An 18,651-nucleotide genomic window follows, 5' to 3' on the forward strand; every position below is an offset into this window, starting at 1 on the left:
TTCCAGAATTTGAATTCGTCGTTGAATGAAATCAAGTTAACCCTTGACAGTGTCCTTGTCTTTAGCAGACGCATATTCCTCTCAACCACGTCGAGTTGTAGGATTCAATCTACAACTGAGGAGTTCCAACAACAAAAAATCCTCATATTCAACTGCCTCTACTACTTGGACAGCTTTGTCGAATCCTTCCATTAATCGTTGTTGCTCACAAACCGATTCTTTGGCAAGATAAGGAAGTTTTAGCAACGCCTGCACTAGCCCTTTCCTCAAAAGTATTCTATTATTATATGGTTTTTAAGGGGGAGGGACGTTTCGCATAAAGACGTTTCGCATAAGGACGTTTCGCATAATTTTATGGGTGGACGTTTCGCATAATGGACGTTTGGCATAAAGAGAATTATATGCCTTCTTTAAAATGCTACCTGTTCTTATATGAAACTGCTTTATGCGAAACGTCCATTATGCCAAACGTCCGTATGCGAAACGTCCTTATGCGAAACGTCTTTATGCGAAATGGGTCACCCCCGTTTTTAAGCAATCTTTAGAGGATCTAGTAGTGCCTTTGCCTCTCTTTCAACACAACCCTTAAGGTAGTGATATTTTTCAACACGTAGTAAGTCTGCATTGTGGTAAATTAGGGAAATGTCCCTCAAGCTCAGCCACTCATCAATAATCCCATCGAAACACTGTAGTTTTATTTGCGGCAGACGAACATGGTCCACAGCTCCATGTAGAAAACTTTCATCTCCTCGAATGGTTTGAATTAGAGGATCAACACCGCCTAGCTCGTTTGCCTTGTCCAACAAGAACGATTTCACATTCAAAGTTACATTGCTCCTTTAGGAGACTATCACTCTCGTTAAATTCCTCTTGAGCTTGTATCTCCCAACAAGTCTCGTTGATTTACTGCCACAACTCATCGAGACGGGAAGTTTGAACATTGATCTGACTAACCGGCACATCTTGGCTTGATTTCACTCACAAACCGTCGAATATTGTTGAACGTGACACGAAGTCCTCTTGAGGCCCAAGTAAAAATAAAGTACAGTCCAATCCTCTTCGGTATGGGTAATCTGTTGAGTGACCGCTTGAGTGACCAATGCGGATCTCGCCTTGTCTGACAGATGTGTTTGCAAGGCTGCGTTCGTTCAGGACAGATATCTTGTTCATCAACACCCCGGATCAGGGTATTCATGAAAACAACTACATTCTGCAGTGTCAGGGTGATGATTTTGTCTTGAACAGTGTCTTCATAATTTTTAATCACATTCCGAAAAGTAACCCATAGTTGATTCACAACTGTGGGTTGAATGTAGCATGAAATTGCAACTGATGACTAAAAGGCGTCTGACATCCGACCAAAAACCGTCGTCGCCGTCGCCATGAGATTTTTTTCGCTACTGACAACTGACATTTGGTATGGCGTATGCTTTTAGTGGAATAGAATTCAATTGCTTCGGGTGGTAAGTTTAGTCAAATTCACCCACCGGAAACGCAATAATAGAATTGTATTGGATTTCGACATCCACTCCGATCCGGTGAACCGTTGACTTTCGATTCGGTTCAAAGCAATCTTCTGCGTGGAAAGATGCCAGCGAAATGAAAAATAAAACGGCAAAATCGATTACCACTTAACGTGATTTGAATATTTCGATGCGGTTCTGGTTCAGAGCCGTCCATCCGAGGGTGGGAAAGTTTACATTTTCCCGGTGCCCACAGAACTAGCCCACATGGACGGACAACAAACGAACCACTCCCCCTTCAGATTCGGGCACTCTTTGGGGGAGTGTACTTGATTCAGTCGCGTACTTTGGGAAACTTTCAAGTGGCACCCGAATTTACATTTAAAGTGACTTTCGATATTTTTCTTCGTTTGAATTTGGTTCTGTCGCCACCGAAGATTCTGGCGTGGAAATAACCTTCGTTTTCGAGGGGTTAAATATTTCTTTGGGATCCGCAAGGGAAGAAACGAGGAGAGGGGGTGCTTTGTCGAAAGCTTGAGAAATGAAATAAAGTTCTGCGGAATGCCGGGAACTTGATGAATAATGTGGTGTCACAAACAGAATACCGGATCAGCCATTCATCTGATACAGTTCCAAGCATGAATTGTGTGGACTGTAAATCGATTGTTTGGAAATATAAATTAGCTTTTCTTTGAAGGTTGATTTCGGTACTGAGAATTCATTGCGCTTTGTACACATGTCTAATGGAAACAATACTCACCAAATATACTAAGGTGTATCTTCAAAAATTCAAACTAAAATCTCCTTTAGGATTCCTTCAGGCATTATCCCAGGGATTTTTTCTAGCAGTTCTCCGAGTACTCGATTAAAAATCATTAAATAATATTACCAAAGATTCTTCAGATGGTTCAGCTAGTGATTTTTTCAAAAATTTCCAGGACTCACATAAAATTGTTCCAAATATTTTTCAAACTTTTTTTCTAGAAATTGATTTAAAAATATATGAAATGGTTTCCTCCAAGAAATGGTTTAGTTATGAGTCCTTTAATTGCACTATGAATTTCATATGAACTATTCAAATGATTCCACAAAATGTTTGCTAATGAAATATTAATTTATTTTATAAATTAATATCTTCTTGGCATTACGTCCCCACTGGGACAAAGCCTGCTTCTTAACGTAATGTTCTTATGAGCACTTCCACAGGTTGATTTTAGGACCCTTAAGGACAAAAAATCACCTCAAAATTGCGATATCTCCACTCCTTTAGATGATATTTGAAGATATATTTTATGCCTGCGATTTTCGGCCCTTGAATAGGTTACGCTGACTGATTACTATGAATCCGAATAAGCATATGAACATCTGAGGAAGATTCCTATGCTAGCAGAATGAAACAAAGAGCAAAGAAGAATGAGAGAAAGAACAAAGAACACAGCAGAATGTAAGGTAAACAGGTGGAAGGGTAAAACTTGTGATGTCTTGCACAGTTCGAACGAAACGTGTAAATTTCTGAGTCATATAATGCACATAATTGGAGCGTGGAATATCATGGATATTTACATGATATGTCATGTAAATTTCAATTATATATCATATTATTCAGGATCCTAAGTGATTACATGACATATAACACATTTTTACATGATTTCAGACTAAAATTTACGTCAGGTTTACATCGCATAAATGAAGTTAACGTGACGTGTAATCTTCATTATTTTCAACAGTGTGAGTGTAACTGAGCAATCTTGAAAAATCTCGATTTTACGCAATGGAGAAAAGCTCCAGTAGAAAACGATGATTATATTCACTTCTATTTAATACCGTAAAACGGGGTATCTTTGATAATGCGGGTAACTTTGATAGTGCGTAACCCACCACATACTAAACGAAATATCATAATTTCTGTTAATCAGTTAAGCAAAACGAATGCAAAACTAAAGAATATTGGTATTGGCAAGACATCACAAGTTTAACCCTTCCACCTGTTTACCTTACATTCTTCTGTGTTCTTTGTTCTTTCTCTCATTCTTCTTTGCTCTTTGTTTCATTCTGCTAGCATAGGAATCTTCCTCAGATATTCATATGCTTATTCGGATTCATAGTAATCAGTCAGCGTAACCTATTCAAGGGCCGAAAATCGCAGGCATAAAATATATTTCTTCAAATATCATCTAAAGGAGTGGAGATATCGCAATTTTGAGGTGATTTTTTGATCTTAAGGGTCCTAAAATCACCACCATTTTCCACTTTGTAAATCCTGACTACGGAAGATTTTTGGAAATAAGCCCCACCCTATTCCAACAGCCATTACTTCGTTCAGAAATTTCTCTATGGACTTATTGGGAAATTCCTCAAGCTATTTCAAAGAAACTTCAAGACATTCGACCACTAATTTCACAAGGGATATATCATAAAATTTCTTCAAAGATATTATCGGAAACGTCTCTTATCAATATCCGTAGGATTCCTCTTAAAATGCTTTGAAGAACTTTTCCTGTAATTAATTAATGTTAATCCTAAAAATATGATTGATGTTTCGTAATCAACAAGCATGTCCATTAAAGGGGTCTTTCAATAAACTATTTGATGATTTGAAAAAAGAAAAAAAAACTTAGTGGATTTTGTTTAATATAATCGGAATAATTTCAACTAAAATACTAGTTGATTCCAGTATTCATAATCGACAAATATGATATGGGATATTTATACAATTTATCAATTTATTAATTATCCCTTGAGGATTTTTTGAACAAATCTGGATCAGTTTCTGAAAAACCATCCATGTCGATCGATAGAGGACAGGCTGAATTCCAATAGGAATCTTTAGATGATACAGAGAACGTGTGGAGATAGCAATGGAAGATATTTAATGGAGAAAATAGCGGTACAATCTTTTGAAGACTTTACGTAAGAATCTCGATAAGAACTTCTGTAAGAATTCTTAAAATAGTTTTTCAAGCAAACTCTTATGGAGTTCCAACAAAAATTCATGTAGGATTTTTTATTTTGGTAATTCTTGAAGAAATTTTGACAGAAATCCTTGAAGTAGCAGCTGGATGAGCTTCTGATGAATCTATGGTGAAGCTATGTTTATATTCTTTCTCAAGTTTTCTCAAGAATTTTTTTTTGTTTTCAAAGGCATGAGATGATGATGTCTCAACCGCCCATTTGTCACGTCAATTGATACAATCATAACCTTCAATATGAATTTCTAGCAGACGTTCAATGGAATTCTGTATTGTTAGACGAATTCGTAGAGAAAAAAAATAATAGGAAACCTCAGAATATTTTCATTGGGAGCAGGTCGTTAGGTCAAAATCAATTAGGCCGAATGTCGTTAGGCCGAAGGCCATTAGGCTGAAAAGGTCATTAGGCCGACTTTAAGAATTTAACAAAACGCAAATTTTCATGCAAAAATATTGATGATATCTATTTTAGTTCAAAAGTTTGAAACTAAGCGGGAAAACTTACAGTGCCAGGCCAACTCAGGACACAAGAGACTCCGGCAATCCCAGGGTCGGCTAGCTACTGGGTAATCAAGGGCTTTTCGCGAATACAAAAACTAACTCACGGGAACTTTCACGTTACTTGCACATTTATTTATAAAATTCCCTAATTGTGTCGTGTGCGTGTTGTTCTGTATTATCAATTTCAGTGTAAATTTGTTAAGTGTGACCTATTCTACTTTGTACCGGTACATACCGCTGCCGTTGGTTGATGTCTGGACGAATGACCGACACAGCGACACCAATCCTGCTGTGCGGCCGGAACTCTCGCCGGAATGGCGAAGCGGGCGGATGTATGGGCTGGTATTCCGGTCCGTTGATGGGCCAGCGGGCGTTGCTGGACGATGGGATGAAGGCGTCTTCCCTCTTAGACGCAATCGGCCGGCCGTGGCATGGCCACCTTGGACGGCCGAGAGGGGGATCTCCTTGACGATTAGGGCCAAAGGCCCGAGATATTGTCCTTTGTAGAGGACAGGGTCCTTAACTTTTAGGCCCGGAAGCCTAATGGCTTCACGAGCCGAACCGTGTGCTCGACGGCGGATCCAAAGATCCGAAAACGGAAACAAGAACAAGAGGTCCTATTGGACGAAGACAAATTACAAAATGTTCGCTCGGAATGGTGCAGAGCAGGATTTTTACCTGAGCGTATTTCGTTCCCAAACGTCCACTTAGCTCCTGCTAAGGGAAAGGAGAGGGGGGGTTCGTAAAAGTTTTCACTGCACTAAACACTTGTCCACAGCACACGGACGCCTGATATACAAAGAGGCCGAATATGGGCAATGGCCGTTCTTATAAGGAATTCCCACTTCCATCATAATTTATTTGTTAACATGCCATCTCGCTTCATATCAATCATCGTTCCGCCATGATCCGACATGTATTGGTAGCGGACGAAGACAATTACAGCGGCACAAACCCTAACGCTTCTGTGGTATCTTCTGCAGTCATTACACGAGAAACGTGAAGGTTCCAAAACATCAACAAATACAAAACAAAAACCAACAATTTGTAACCAAACGGTTACACTATCCACCACCCCGATGAAAAAAATGCGAAAGCACGAAGAGATTTTGCATTTTTTTTTTCGATTCACTCCTTCAAGTCATCTTCGGCCGCCATCGGTTCGTGGGTGTCGAACAAACAAATTATCAAATACAATTCAAAACAAATTAAAAGCTTTTAAACTACAATCGCGCGAAATCATAATTAAACTTTACTACAAATTAAAAAGATAAATAATAAAACATGCTAAAATATTCTTTACATACGTGCACAATTCTACAGATTAAAAATTAGAAAATGAAATAAATTAAAACATGCAAAATATGTACAAATTATTTTAAAATCTTATAAAATATCCCGTATTATCGGTCGACAACTCTATTTACACGTTGCGCAACGAAAACAATTTTACAACCCTATTTACAAATTATTTACAACACTTTAGATCACATTCCACACGGCCGAACCCCCTGGCGGGATTTATCTCCGGCGGGCAAACTGTCATTCGTTGACAGTTTGCAAAACGTCATGGATCTGTCAAAGTAAACTGTCACAGCATATCTATTGTTTATTATGTTTATGTTTATTCTGTGCTGTGCAGTTTTAAGTGGAAATAGAAGATTTCATTGAGAAAAGGCCTTATATTCGACGAAACGTTTCGGTAAGTATTACGTACGTATTAGTAATGAACATATCGAAGCTCAACCTATGTGTGTTTTTACTTTTAGGTGAATGAGCTCGATTGATGGAACAGTGGTGGGCTGTTTTGAGATGCGGCGGCAAGCTTTTCGTGAAAGATTGGCCCATTTCAACCCCCAAATTTTGCCGGGATTACCGTAATAGCCATCTTGGCACAGCAAGATGCATCAGGTAAGTAATGTGTACACATTAAGATTATCAATCATCCTCATGATTGTAATTTATTTTCAGTTTGGCCAATAAAATCAAATTGGGTGATCCCCTCCCAACAGCTCCACAGGTGGAGAACGATGAGGGAAAGATCCTTTGACCCCTCAAGCCTTCTCCGATCCTGCCAGTGTGGGTCGGATCCCCGAAATAAATCAAGGTAAGTTCGATCTACTTTTCATTGCATGCTAACCCGTTCTAACGACTGATCGGAGTCTTTCATCCGTCGGTCAGACTAATCTGGGCCTAGACTAACAGCTTAATGATTCTCATAACAACTAACACAATTGACTAACAATTCCATAGTTCTTCGGTGTTATTAAATTGCTAAAAATAGTTTATTTTCTCTTATTCTCCAGGTCATCCAATCAGCGATGTTTGCCGTCGGGTTAGTGGGGACATATCGAAACTCCCGCACCTCATCCCATTAACGGAAACTGCCGACGGATTGTACTGGAACAAGCAGAGAAATAAAGTGATGATTTTAGAGTAAATTTTGGGAGTGTCTCTTTTTCTTTTTGTTGGAAGAAAATACCTTTTTAGTTCCAGGTGTGCGTCCGGAACGGGGATCGTTCATTGAAGGGTTGGGTTCCAAAATCAAAGTAGGTTCGCTGCACAGTTCTTTTGTCGTGGGTTCCGCTCGAAGTTTTAGATTGGCCTTTTTACGGATCTTAAACGATCGGGTCTGCTTTCTGAGGGATTCGGGGTTCGAAGTTCGTGGTGTTGAAGGAATGAAAGCTTCACCAAGTAAGTCTCGGGAGTATTCTGCGGATTGAAGTAACGACTTACTGGTGCAATACGGGGAGAAATAACCGGAAGAATAGCGTGACGTTGGGCTTCCGTTCGTTCTTATTTCGACCTGAAGATGGTCTTCCGAAACAGATTCGGACTCGCTGAATGACATTTCCAAATCCTCGGAATCGGAACTAGGGATTATCAATTCGATTTCCTCCTCTGGTTCTGATTCCGGTTCCCTGTATTCGCATGTCGCGCTGGGGGGCAAATAGCGAGAATTTGCATCGCATGTGACGATGTTCATGTCACGCATAAACTGTTGGCGATCGGCGGAAACAGGTACACAGCGGAATGTCCAACGACCGAGATAAACCGTCAGGGACTTGCGCTACCGCAGAAAGAAAAACGGGACGACTTCAACAAACGGACTTTATTGGGAAACGGTTGGATGTGGAATGATACAGACTGAAATACACTTACACTACTGTACTTGTTTCTACTCTCTTGTTTCGTTCGTGGCAAACAGCAACGTCAGCCTAAAACGTTCAGTGGCGGCGGGTGAAAATATCGCCCCAACCAACACTCCTCCTCGATCTTTTCATCCTGCCTTGCCGAACTTGGAAACTAATCTCTGCTTAGTTGTTCCCACGGCGATCGATGAAATCCTTCCAGTAATCAAAATTATCATCACCGCAGTCCGAATACTCTTCATCACTTCCTTGCAACTCTCCTCGTGACACCGTGATTCCATTATTCTTCTTCTTCACAGCTAACTCCTCCTGAATACGACCTTCCGACCCGGACTTCCGCTGCTCAAGTTTCATCGGACGCTTCGCTTCCTTGCTCCGTACAAAATTACAGCTTGGCAAACACTTGGCTTCATTCTTCGACATTCTTCTTCCTACCTTTAGCTCGAACAGATTCTCTCGCAGCTCACCTATGGCCACTGTATCACCTGCATGACCGACGATACTGCACCTTGATGCTCCGAACTCCACCTTGAATCCTTTCTGCAACAGCGTGCGTACAGAAATCAGGCCGCTGTACAAACTCGGAATAAACATTACGTTCTTGACCAAAATCTTCGTTGCATTTCCATTGCCGTCGATACACTGAATTGATCCTTCGCCGATACCAGCAGACTTCACAACAGAACCATCAGCCAGCACTACATCGACCTCAGCCTTTTGCAACTTGCTGAAAAATTGCTTGTCATTGGTCATATGGCTGGAACAGTCACTGTCAATGACCCAACGACCTTTCTGTTGACACTTTCTGACTGCAAAACACACACTCTTGTTGTTCTCCGTTGCTTGCTTGGCTTCAGCCGTACCTTCATCGTCATCGCTCCGTTGCTTCAGCCACAGACGACAATTTCGTCGGAAATGCCCCGGCTTCCGGCAAAAGAAACAAATTTTCTCCTCCTGTCGCTTTGCTACCGATTTCAATGCGCTTTCACCAGTACCAAAAGACGAACTTACATTTCGCTCCGTTCTGCGCTGCCACTCGTCGAGCAGCTTCTGCTTTACGATCTCCATCGTCAAGTCTTCGTCCTTCCGGCTTTCTAACGCAGTCACCAAAACGTCGAAGGAATCTGGGAGGCTCCGGAGAATCATAGCTATTTTCAACGATGGCTCCAGCTCTTGTCCCGCACACTGTAGGCGGTCGAAAAGCTCCTCCAGCTCGAAAAGATGCTTTTCCATGTTCGGCCCCTCTGCACTACATTCGCTCAAATTTAGACTGCAAATTCGCTTCAAAAGCGACACTCGTGATGTCATACTTGCCTTTTCATGATACGCCTTCAGCTTGAGCCAAGCGTCTCGCGCCGTCGCGGCACCCTTCACCAAATTCATCTGACTATCCTCTATAAACAACACAATCGTCGCCAACGCCTTCTGATTGGCCTTCTTCCAAGCTGACGTAGCTGGTTCTGGCTTCGGATCCTCCACCGCAAACCAATAGTCATCGCGAGTCAACAACATTTCCATTCGAACTTTCCAAGTCGAATAATTTCCGTTGTTGAGCAGCGGGAACGAAATTTTCTCAGCCATTTTTGCTTCTTGACGTACGCGTACACAAAACTCGGCCGAACACTGTTTTTCTACGCAACGTCTCACTTGCAAATCGCGCGGTGACGAACTTTTCCTGTGTTCACGCAATCGATCACACTCAAGTCTGTTTGTCTGTGACAATCCTCACTTTCACCGTCTGCTTCTCTGACGAACAAATTCTTTCTCACTCTACTGTTCTCACTGCTGCTCTTCAGCTTTCAGCCAGCCAACTCTTCCGCTGCTCACACGATCGCTTCACCGAGCTTTCGTTTCGAACGGGAACCAAAACAGCCACACCAACACACGCGCCGAAAACAAAACGAACCACCACGACGATGAGGAAACTTTTCCTTCCGATCAGCACGCCGTTTTCGTTTTCGCGAATTCACTTTTCCTCTGCACAATCTGGGCCCATAACCTGTTGGCGATCGGCGGAAACAGGTACACAGCGGAATGTCCAACGACCGAGATAAACCGTCAGGGACTTGCGCTACCGCAGAAAGAAAAACGGGACGACTTCAACAAACGGACTTTATTGGGAAACGGTTGGATGTGGAATGATACAGACTGAAATACACTTACACTACTGTACTTGTTTCTACTCTCTTGTTTCGTTCGTGGCAAACAGCAACGTCAGCCTAAAACGTTCAGTGGCGGCGGGTGAAAATATCGCCCCCACCAACATAAACAAGTAAATGATTCGTTTAATTTTAACGACGTCTGCTGGCATCATGACTCCCGAAGTCCTCTGCTCTCTGATGGTATGCAGAGTCTCTTCGAGGTCCAGCTCTAACTCCTCTAGAGGGTAGTTAGGGTGCGTCGAGAGCAACGGACTAGGCATCTCGGAAGACTCCTCTAAGTCCGACTCGTCCGCATCATACGTCTGTGGCTGCCAATTGATTGGTTTATAATTGGTTTCAGCCTTTGCTCGTCGCTTGCGTGCCATTGTATGAGAATCAGTGTTGTGGGTGATGTGGGTAAAACAAAATAACGAAAAACGTAGTGATGGACCAAAACAAAACAGATTAAAATGAATTGGGCGCGTATGTTGTCATTGTGATTGGACAAAAACAGTAAAGTTATATTATGATTTATGTTGTATGAATAAATAAACGATCATGAAACACAAAATTTGCCAACATTAACGAATTTTCAGACGGTAAAAACAAGAATCAAGAGCAAATGTGTCCGTGATGTGCTCAGGACCTCTGTTGAAGGCAAAAGCCTCGTATTATCACAGTTTTAGCACCATAATGGTAAATCGTGCGTAAAGGGCGAGACATTCGTGCAAGCACGGATCCCTGCCACCTCTCGTCGGCAAAAATCGTTAGATTTTTGTATGCTACTTCGGTCCCTTGATTACCTTTCGCGGACTTTTGGCTGGGTGCCAAGTGAAACTAAGCGGGAAAACTTACAGTGCCAGGCCAACTCAGGACACAAGAGACTCCGGCAATCCCAGGGTCGGCTAGCTACTGGGTAATCAAGGGCTTTTCGCGAATACAAAAACTAACTCACGGGAACTTTCACGTTACTTGCACATTTATTTATAAAATTCCCTAATTGTGTCGTGTGCGTGTTGTTCTGTATTATCAATTTCAGTGTAAATTTGTTAAGTGTGATCTATTCTACTTTGTACCGGTACATACCGCTGCCGTTGGTTGATGTCTGGACGAATGACCGACACAGCGACACCAATCCTGCTGTGCGGCCGGAACTCTCGCCGGAATGGCGAAGCGGGCGGATGTATGGGCTGGTATTCCGGTCCGTTGATGGGCCAGCGGGCGTTGCTGGACGATGGGATGAAGGCGTCTTCCCTCTTAGACGCAATCGGCCGGCCGTGGCATGGCCACCTTGGACGGCCGAGAGGGGGATCTCCTTGACGATTAGGGCCAAAGGCCCGAGATATTGTCCTTTGTAGAGGACAGGGTCCTTAACTTTTAGGCCCGGAAGCCTAATGGCTTCACGAGCCGAACCGTGTGCTCGACGGCGGATCCAAAGATCCGAAAACGGAAACAAGAACAAGAGGTCCTATTGGACGAAGACAAATTACAAAATGTTCGCTCGGAATGGTGCAGAGCAGGATTTTTACCTGAGCGTATTTCGTTCCCAAACGTCCACTTAGCTCCTGCTAAGGGAAAGGGGGGGGGGGGGGGGGGGTCGTAAACGTTTTCACTGCACTAAACACTTGTCCACAGCACACGGACGCCTGATATACAAAGAGGCCGAATATGGGCAATGGCCGTTCTTATAAGGAATTCCCACTTCCATCATAATTTATTTGTTAACATGCCATCTCGCTTCATATCAATCATCGTTCCGCCATGATCCGACATGTATTGGTAGCGGACGAAGACAATTACAGCGGCACAAACCCTAACGCTTCTGTGGTATCTTCTGCAGTCATTACACGAGAAACGTGAAGGTTCCAAAACATCAACAAATACAAAACAAAAACCAACAATTTGTAACCAAACGGTTACAAGTTATTAAAGTTTTTCTGCTTAAAATCCTTTGTTTTTCAAGGGATTTTATTAGGGTTACAAAAATAACACATCTGTAATTTTTTGATATAATATACAATTTTATTTTGTCTTTTGAATTCCGTCAAAAGATCATTTTTATGTTTGCCCCAATCATAGATATTCACAATCGAAGTAGGCATGTTTTTAAGAGAAAAACAACAATAACTCCTAAACGGAATGAGATAGCGAGTTTCTTCACTCACCAAATTACGCATTTTTCAAAGCTCTAAAAGTGTTTCATAGACTACTTTGATGAGAAATTTGAATTGAAAACTCTAGAGCCAGATAACCAGTTTTGTTCGGACCACCCTATGTTACCTTAGGAAAAAAGCTCTAAATCGGTCAATTTAAGAGATACAAAAAAACTTTTTTTGGCAAAGTTGCTTGAAATTGAATGGTCTACAACTTTGCTGAAGCATGTATAATATAATTTCTACAAATAAGAAATTTAGTTACACATGTGGTCCACCCTAATTTTCAATAAAACCAAACAAAGGGCTTAACAAATACAAACAACTTTGTAGAAGACCGTTTTTGTCTAATGTTTCATTCTAAAGCTCAAAATGCATCTTTCCGCGTAAAACTGATTCCTGGACCACTGTGCACTGTTTTCCATTAAGGACTGTTCATTTAAGAAAGTGGACACGTGTTTTTTACAGTAAACTGTTTATTTTCGAACAAATTCATGAGTTTACCTAAAATACATGGAAATCAACGTAATTTAGATCAAATTCACATAAATTTGAACATTTATTGAGCATTGCTGGAGAATGCTCTAACTTTTCTTTTGATACCTCCTATAAAATTCTGCACAACTTTTTTCGGAACTTTTCGAACTGCTTTTTGAACTGCTGACCACATTTTCTTGAAAAAATCGATGGAGCTTGCTTCTCTTCCATCCTTCTTAAGATGCCGTTTGATTATTGCCCAATCTGTTTCAATGAGGCGTAGTTCTGAGCAATTTGATGGATTCGATCATTTTTCTACAAATTCGACTTATTCCTTCTTGAGCATCACCAAAGTAGCTGAAGCATAGTGAGCCGATGCTAGGTCTGACAAAAACAATGGAGGCATGGTATGCTTTCAGTAGATGGGCAGAAGCCATTTTTTAATGCATTCAGTTCTGTAATTTTCGCCGATGATTGAACCCGTCGTGAAATATGTAGTACTTTCATACCGCAGGAGCAAATTGCTTGCCATACCAAATCATTTTTCCCAAATTTTTCTGTTGGGATGTATCGTACGTCGTTAGGAATATCTGTTTTGGCCACAGCGTTGAAAAAAATCAATTTGGACACTTCGCGATTTAAGTCAAATCTCGGAACGGAAGTTTTTCTGTACACCATTTGTGCAGAAAAAAAATTGAGAGTCGCCATGTCAATTCGACCCATCGTTTAGAATTTATAATTTTTTTATGTCAACTTTTGTCTGCTGTCAAAATAAACACTTGAGATCACACTGAAACAAAATTTTATTTGTTTTTATGGAATTTTTACACCAAAATGCTAATATTTAGGTGTCCACTTTCTTAAATGAACAGTCCTTAGTGCCAAATTTTTATAATTTTGTACTATTATTGTTTTGTTTTGATATTGCAGTTTTTAATTATAGCCTAAAATTTACTATAATTTGGACTCAAATGCACAGAATTTTTGTAAATATTGCCATTTTTACTAAGAGCTTAGAATTCACCATAATATTGACCCAAATTAACAGAATTTAAATACAAATATCTTTTCCCCGATCCCCGATGCTATGGTCTTTGTAAGACTTCCGCTCTATGACTATTTACTGAGACTATAGTATTAGCAAGATGTCTAAACGTGCGTAGTTAATCCAGTCGCATGAGATGAGCCAGCCTACAAAGCAAAAAATCTTAATTTGCCCCAACAGACTTTTCTGCAACGTATTCCAAAAAAAAACCTGTAATTGTCATGCCCTCGCTATTTAACATGCTGTTCAATGTTTTATCACATCATGTGTGTTATTCCATTCTAAAACACATCATATCAAAATAACATTCTTTTCCAAGGTTAATTTTATAATAACATTCATTAACACGTATAGATCCGTCCACACACAGAATCTTAAATATAGTATGCGATACTTCAACACATGGCGTAATTTTAATTTAAAAATCGTAGAATAACGTAGCAATGTTTGTCAATAATAAAGCTTGTGTTTTGAAGCATGTTGCTGTCAAACAAGGCGGTGCCAGCTCCTGTTGTTCGTAGTGTGAATACATTTGTGAAAAAAACTGTTACGTGAAGTATAATCACGAACAGTGTTAAAAATCGGTATCATGAGAAATCACATTGACGTTATTATTGGAGACCAGTTGCAAATTCCAGCTGCTTCCACGGTAAGTGATTCTGCAACTTTCATCATTGGCATGGGTTGATGGAGTCCAAGAAGTAATGGTTAGATCCACATAATAAATATTTCTCCCTTTCTCCCGTTTTCCTGTCCCATATTCTGAAACATTACTAAAAAGGATTTATCATAAGTGATTTCATAGTAAAAAAAGTGCGAAAAATTAAATTTATGTATATTTTTCATTACATCGACCTTTTTACATTCAGTTGACGTTACATGTTCAATACAAAATGATTACGTGATTGGAAGATGATATTGCATCACAATTGAGACGTGAATGATGTGCATCTAATTTGACGTGATATTACACTTAATGTTTTGCTGTGTATGGCTAAAAATCTCCATAATAAAGAAAGAAAAAATCCAGTCGCGATAGAATAATTTTTGCTAACAGTGAAGATAGAAAATCAGAAAATTTAACATAATTATATAACGACTGTCGTTCAGGTTCAGTAAATGGAAACATCTGAAGTAAAATTGAACAAATATTACATACAATCTTTATGTTGTTATCCAAGTTTCGATGAATCATATAGTTTCATTTCAACTGGAACTCATTAATTTTGGACATGATTGAGAAAGACTTGATCAGCTGGCAACAGAAATGGAGAGACGGAGAAATGGGTAGATAGCTGCATTCCATATTTCCACAAGTGTCGAAAAAACCGTGGTTTAATGGGTTGGACATGAGCCGTGATTTCATTCGTGTCATGTGTCGGCTTATGTCAGGCAATGGACATGCCCTATATCAACTGCAGCGATTTGCAGTAGACAGGATGTCCCGGGCCCGATCTATCTGACAAGCCAATCGAGCCCTCTGTCACCATAGAAGATGGTGTCTCCATCATGTCGATAGCCTGGCTTATGTCCAATCACTATTCGTTAAGCGCGCATACCCACCGTATTGGGCTCTCAGAAAGCAATATCTGTGTTTGCGGCGTGGCTTACCAGGATATCGAACATGTCGTATGGGGATGCATCATGGCATCAGATCTAAACTGATTGAAACTCTCAGGATCCAAGAAAACAGCAGAAACCTGTCAGGGAAGTGTTGGTGGGCCTTGACTTTGAATATATGAATTTTATCTATCTGTTTTTGAAGCGTATCAATATCCGAGTTTGATTGTTGTTCGTTCCGTCTTTCTTTTTACCCTTCAAATTGTCCTCTTTTCGTCGTGTCTCCCACAAACCGTTTCTGTTTAGTTTCATCACAGATCTGGACATCCTGTCTCTTTAAACTTCAGGCTTAGTAGTCTAAGTAGCTTAAGAAATCCCGAAAAAAATGTCTATAAATGTATTCCCCCCCTTAAAACTTCTCCAAAGTAACATAGTTTTTAAAATAGGTACGAATTTCAAAATGTAAATAATGTAAAAAAAAGAAAATATTTCGGCTCTGTTATGCCCGACAGCGCCTGAGCCTGCCAAATAAACGAGATAAGTAAAAAAAAATCTCATGATCTATTGTATACGACTTTTGAGTACTTTGTCCAGACGATTCATTTCATGCAACATTTACGAAGTGAAGTGAACATAAACACATTCAAGAAATATTACAATTTATTGGAGTGGTCTGAATACTTTACTTTCATAATACTAAACATTCCAATGCTTAGCGTTTCCAGCTCATTTTGTATCAAGTGCCCTCGTCAAGAGACCTGACCCGAGCACCCGAAGCCTAAATCCAGCACTGCACATGATAGATACGCCTAAAAATCCTTTAGGATGACACTCCTATGATTTGATCTGTTTCAAATCTTTTTGAATTTTAAATTTGATAATTTTGTTGCAAAGTTTGCTAAGAATATATTTTATTTTTTTAATCATCCTGAGTCCTAAAAATATTTAACGCGATTTAAAAAAGTTGGCACCTCTCTATCGTTTTTAAGTAAAGGGGTTAAATGAAAAGGAATGTAAGTTACCATCAAACTAATTTTAAGAAAAACGACTTAACCGTTTTACGCTTTATGCAATTAAGTATCTTTCTGAATGAAAAACTGTTCAAATGGGTTAAAATTAACGTAAACAAAGATTTAAAAACTGTTGACTGAAAGCGGCCAACACCTTTCTTGCGTTTCGGCCTCGCAATTATTACATATTCTAAAAAAAAAGATTCATAATATTTAAGTCGTTATTTGTGGGTCCTTTCAAATGTGGGGGCCCGGGGCTGCAGAAATGCATAAATTGACGATTGGCACAGAAGTCTCTCAGTTAATAATTGTGGATGTTCTTATTAAACTCTAAAGCTAAGTATGCTGTTCCGCTCAAGAAAAGTAAAAATTTCTGCGGAAGAAATGGTCAAGAAATTTTCTACAGGGAGCTCCATTTTAAATGACATTTCTTTTCAACTGCGTACTGCGATCAAAGAAAAATGCTTTTTTTTTACCATTTCTTGCAAGAAATTTTCCACGCATCGAGATAGGCGATTACTTTTCTGTTGAAGTGCATACTTCGCTTAAAGCTAAGTATGCTGTTCCGCTCAAGGAAAGTAAAAATTTCTGCCCTAGAAATGGTCAAGAAATTTCCTACAGTGAGCTCCATTTGAATTGACATTTCTTTTCAACTGCGTACTGCGATCAAAGAAAAATGCTTTTCTTGAGCATTTCTTGCAAGAAATTTCCCACGCATCGAGATAGGCGATTACTTTTCTGTTGAAGTGCATACTTCGCTTAAAATGAAACTCAGGTTTTGTCTTAGTCAGAACATAAACTAATAAATTCGATGTATCTAGTTTTCTGCTAGTTGTTTGCTTCGTAACAGTTGTTTGCTTTAGTACAGTTAAACCTCCATGAGTTGACATTAAAAATTAAAATCCATGGTTACTATGATGGTCCCCTCAAACAGCTTTCCATGGCATTGCTCGCCATGACTCGATATTTCCATGAATCAATGGTCCCTTCAATATCGACTCATGGAGAGTTGACTGTACAGTCAACTTTCGTTCGTTGCACTAAACCTGTAGCCCACTTAGTGAAAGACTTTCACTAATCGGGCTGAGTTCCGAGCTGTCAAATAACATAGAACAAAAGTAAAACAGAGCTACCAACATTGATAAATTGCGTCTTGTGTCAGAAAATGACGTTTGTCTTCGTTTTAGGTGGGGTATGGCCCAAATAACGGGAGCCCAATTATAACGTAGTTTGTAGATGGTGCAACAAACGAAATCCGACTGTATCAGAAATTTTGAAACGATGCACAGTGCGTTGAATGTATGGAGATGCGGGACAAAAACCAAAACTGGAATATCAAGGCATTTCAGCACCTTGGTATAGAAGGGAAAGTTGTTCTGGTCAAAAGAGCTACGATTTGCATAAATGACATATAAGGTACCCGGGGCAAGTGAGAATACGGGGTAAGTGAGACCTTCCATCATAGCTCATTTAGGAAAAGTTTTTCAGGGGGGTATTCTTCTAGAAAGATGAAGATACAATAATAAGGAATTTATTTAGTACAAAAAATATTGTTATTTTTATTATCATATGCTCCTTGTAACAGTTGTTGGCTCAGCGCCATTTTCAACTTGCATGATAAATTGTGACACGTTTCACGTTCTGCATTGGCTCGCAAAAAATAATTGTGTCAAAAATCGAATTACCATCGGTAAGTTACAACTTTAAGTATTATTACAATGTGCTTACGATAAACAGGTATTTTCTTTTCATTTCATATGAAAATTTCTATGGTCTAACTTACTCCAAAATATCTTAATACACGGGGTAAGTGAAACCTACCAAAACAAGCACCAAAATTAAAACTTTTGCTACACGTTTCAAACATTATCTTAGAGAGTAGCATTTGAAAATTCAAACAAATGATTTTTATCACAAAAAAAATCAATCTTGTATTACGTAATTGCTGTAAAAAGAGTAAAAATGCCAAATTTTTCTGAATTTTTATTTTTGAAATGCGAATTTTAAATTGAGCGAAGATAGAAATAAAATTTAAAATACATCATGAGTACGATTAAGGTACCGTGGGGTAAGTGGATACAGAAAAATCAATAGTTAACTTCATTGTTATGTACAGCTAACGTGAATAATGTTACTCGAACTTTTTTCTGTGGATAACAAATAAGGGACTATTATGCTTC

At 39.7% G+C, this 18,651-nt stretch overlaps 1 long non-coding RNA gene across 1 annotated transcript; it reads left to right on the top strand.

Annotated features, from left to right (window-relative positions):
- Window positions 1-6,542: 6,542 nt before the first annotated feature.
- LOC110675822 lies at window positions 6,543-7,375 on the top strand. The gene is made up of 4 exons (XR_002499825.1): window positions 6,543-6,635; window positions 6,703-6,844; window positions 6,905-7,040; window positions 7,240-7,375. It is a non-coding gene; the product is annotated as an uncharacterized LOC110675822 (long non-coding RNA).
- The last annotated feature ends 11,276 nt before the right edge of the window (window positions 7,376-18,651 follow it).

This window comes from Aedes aegypti, chromosome 2 (assembly GCF_002204515.2).
Source record: "Aedes aegypti strain LVP_AGWG chromosome 2, AaegL5.0 Primary Assembly, whole genome shotgun sequence".
In the NCBI taxonomy this organism is placed as follows: Eukaryota; Metazoa; Arthropoda; class Insecta; order Diptera; family Culicidae; genus Aedes; species Aedes aegypti.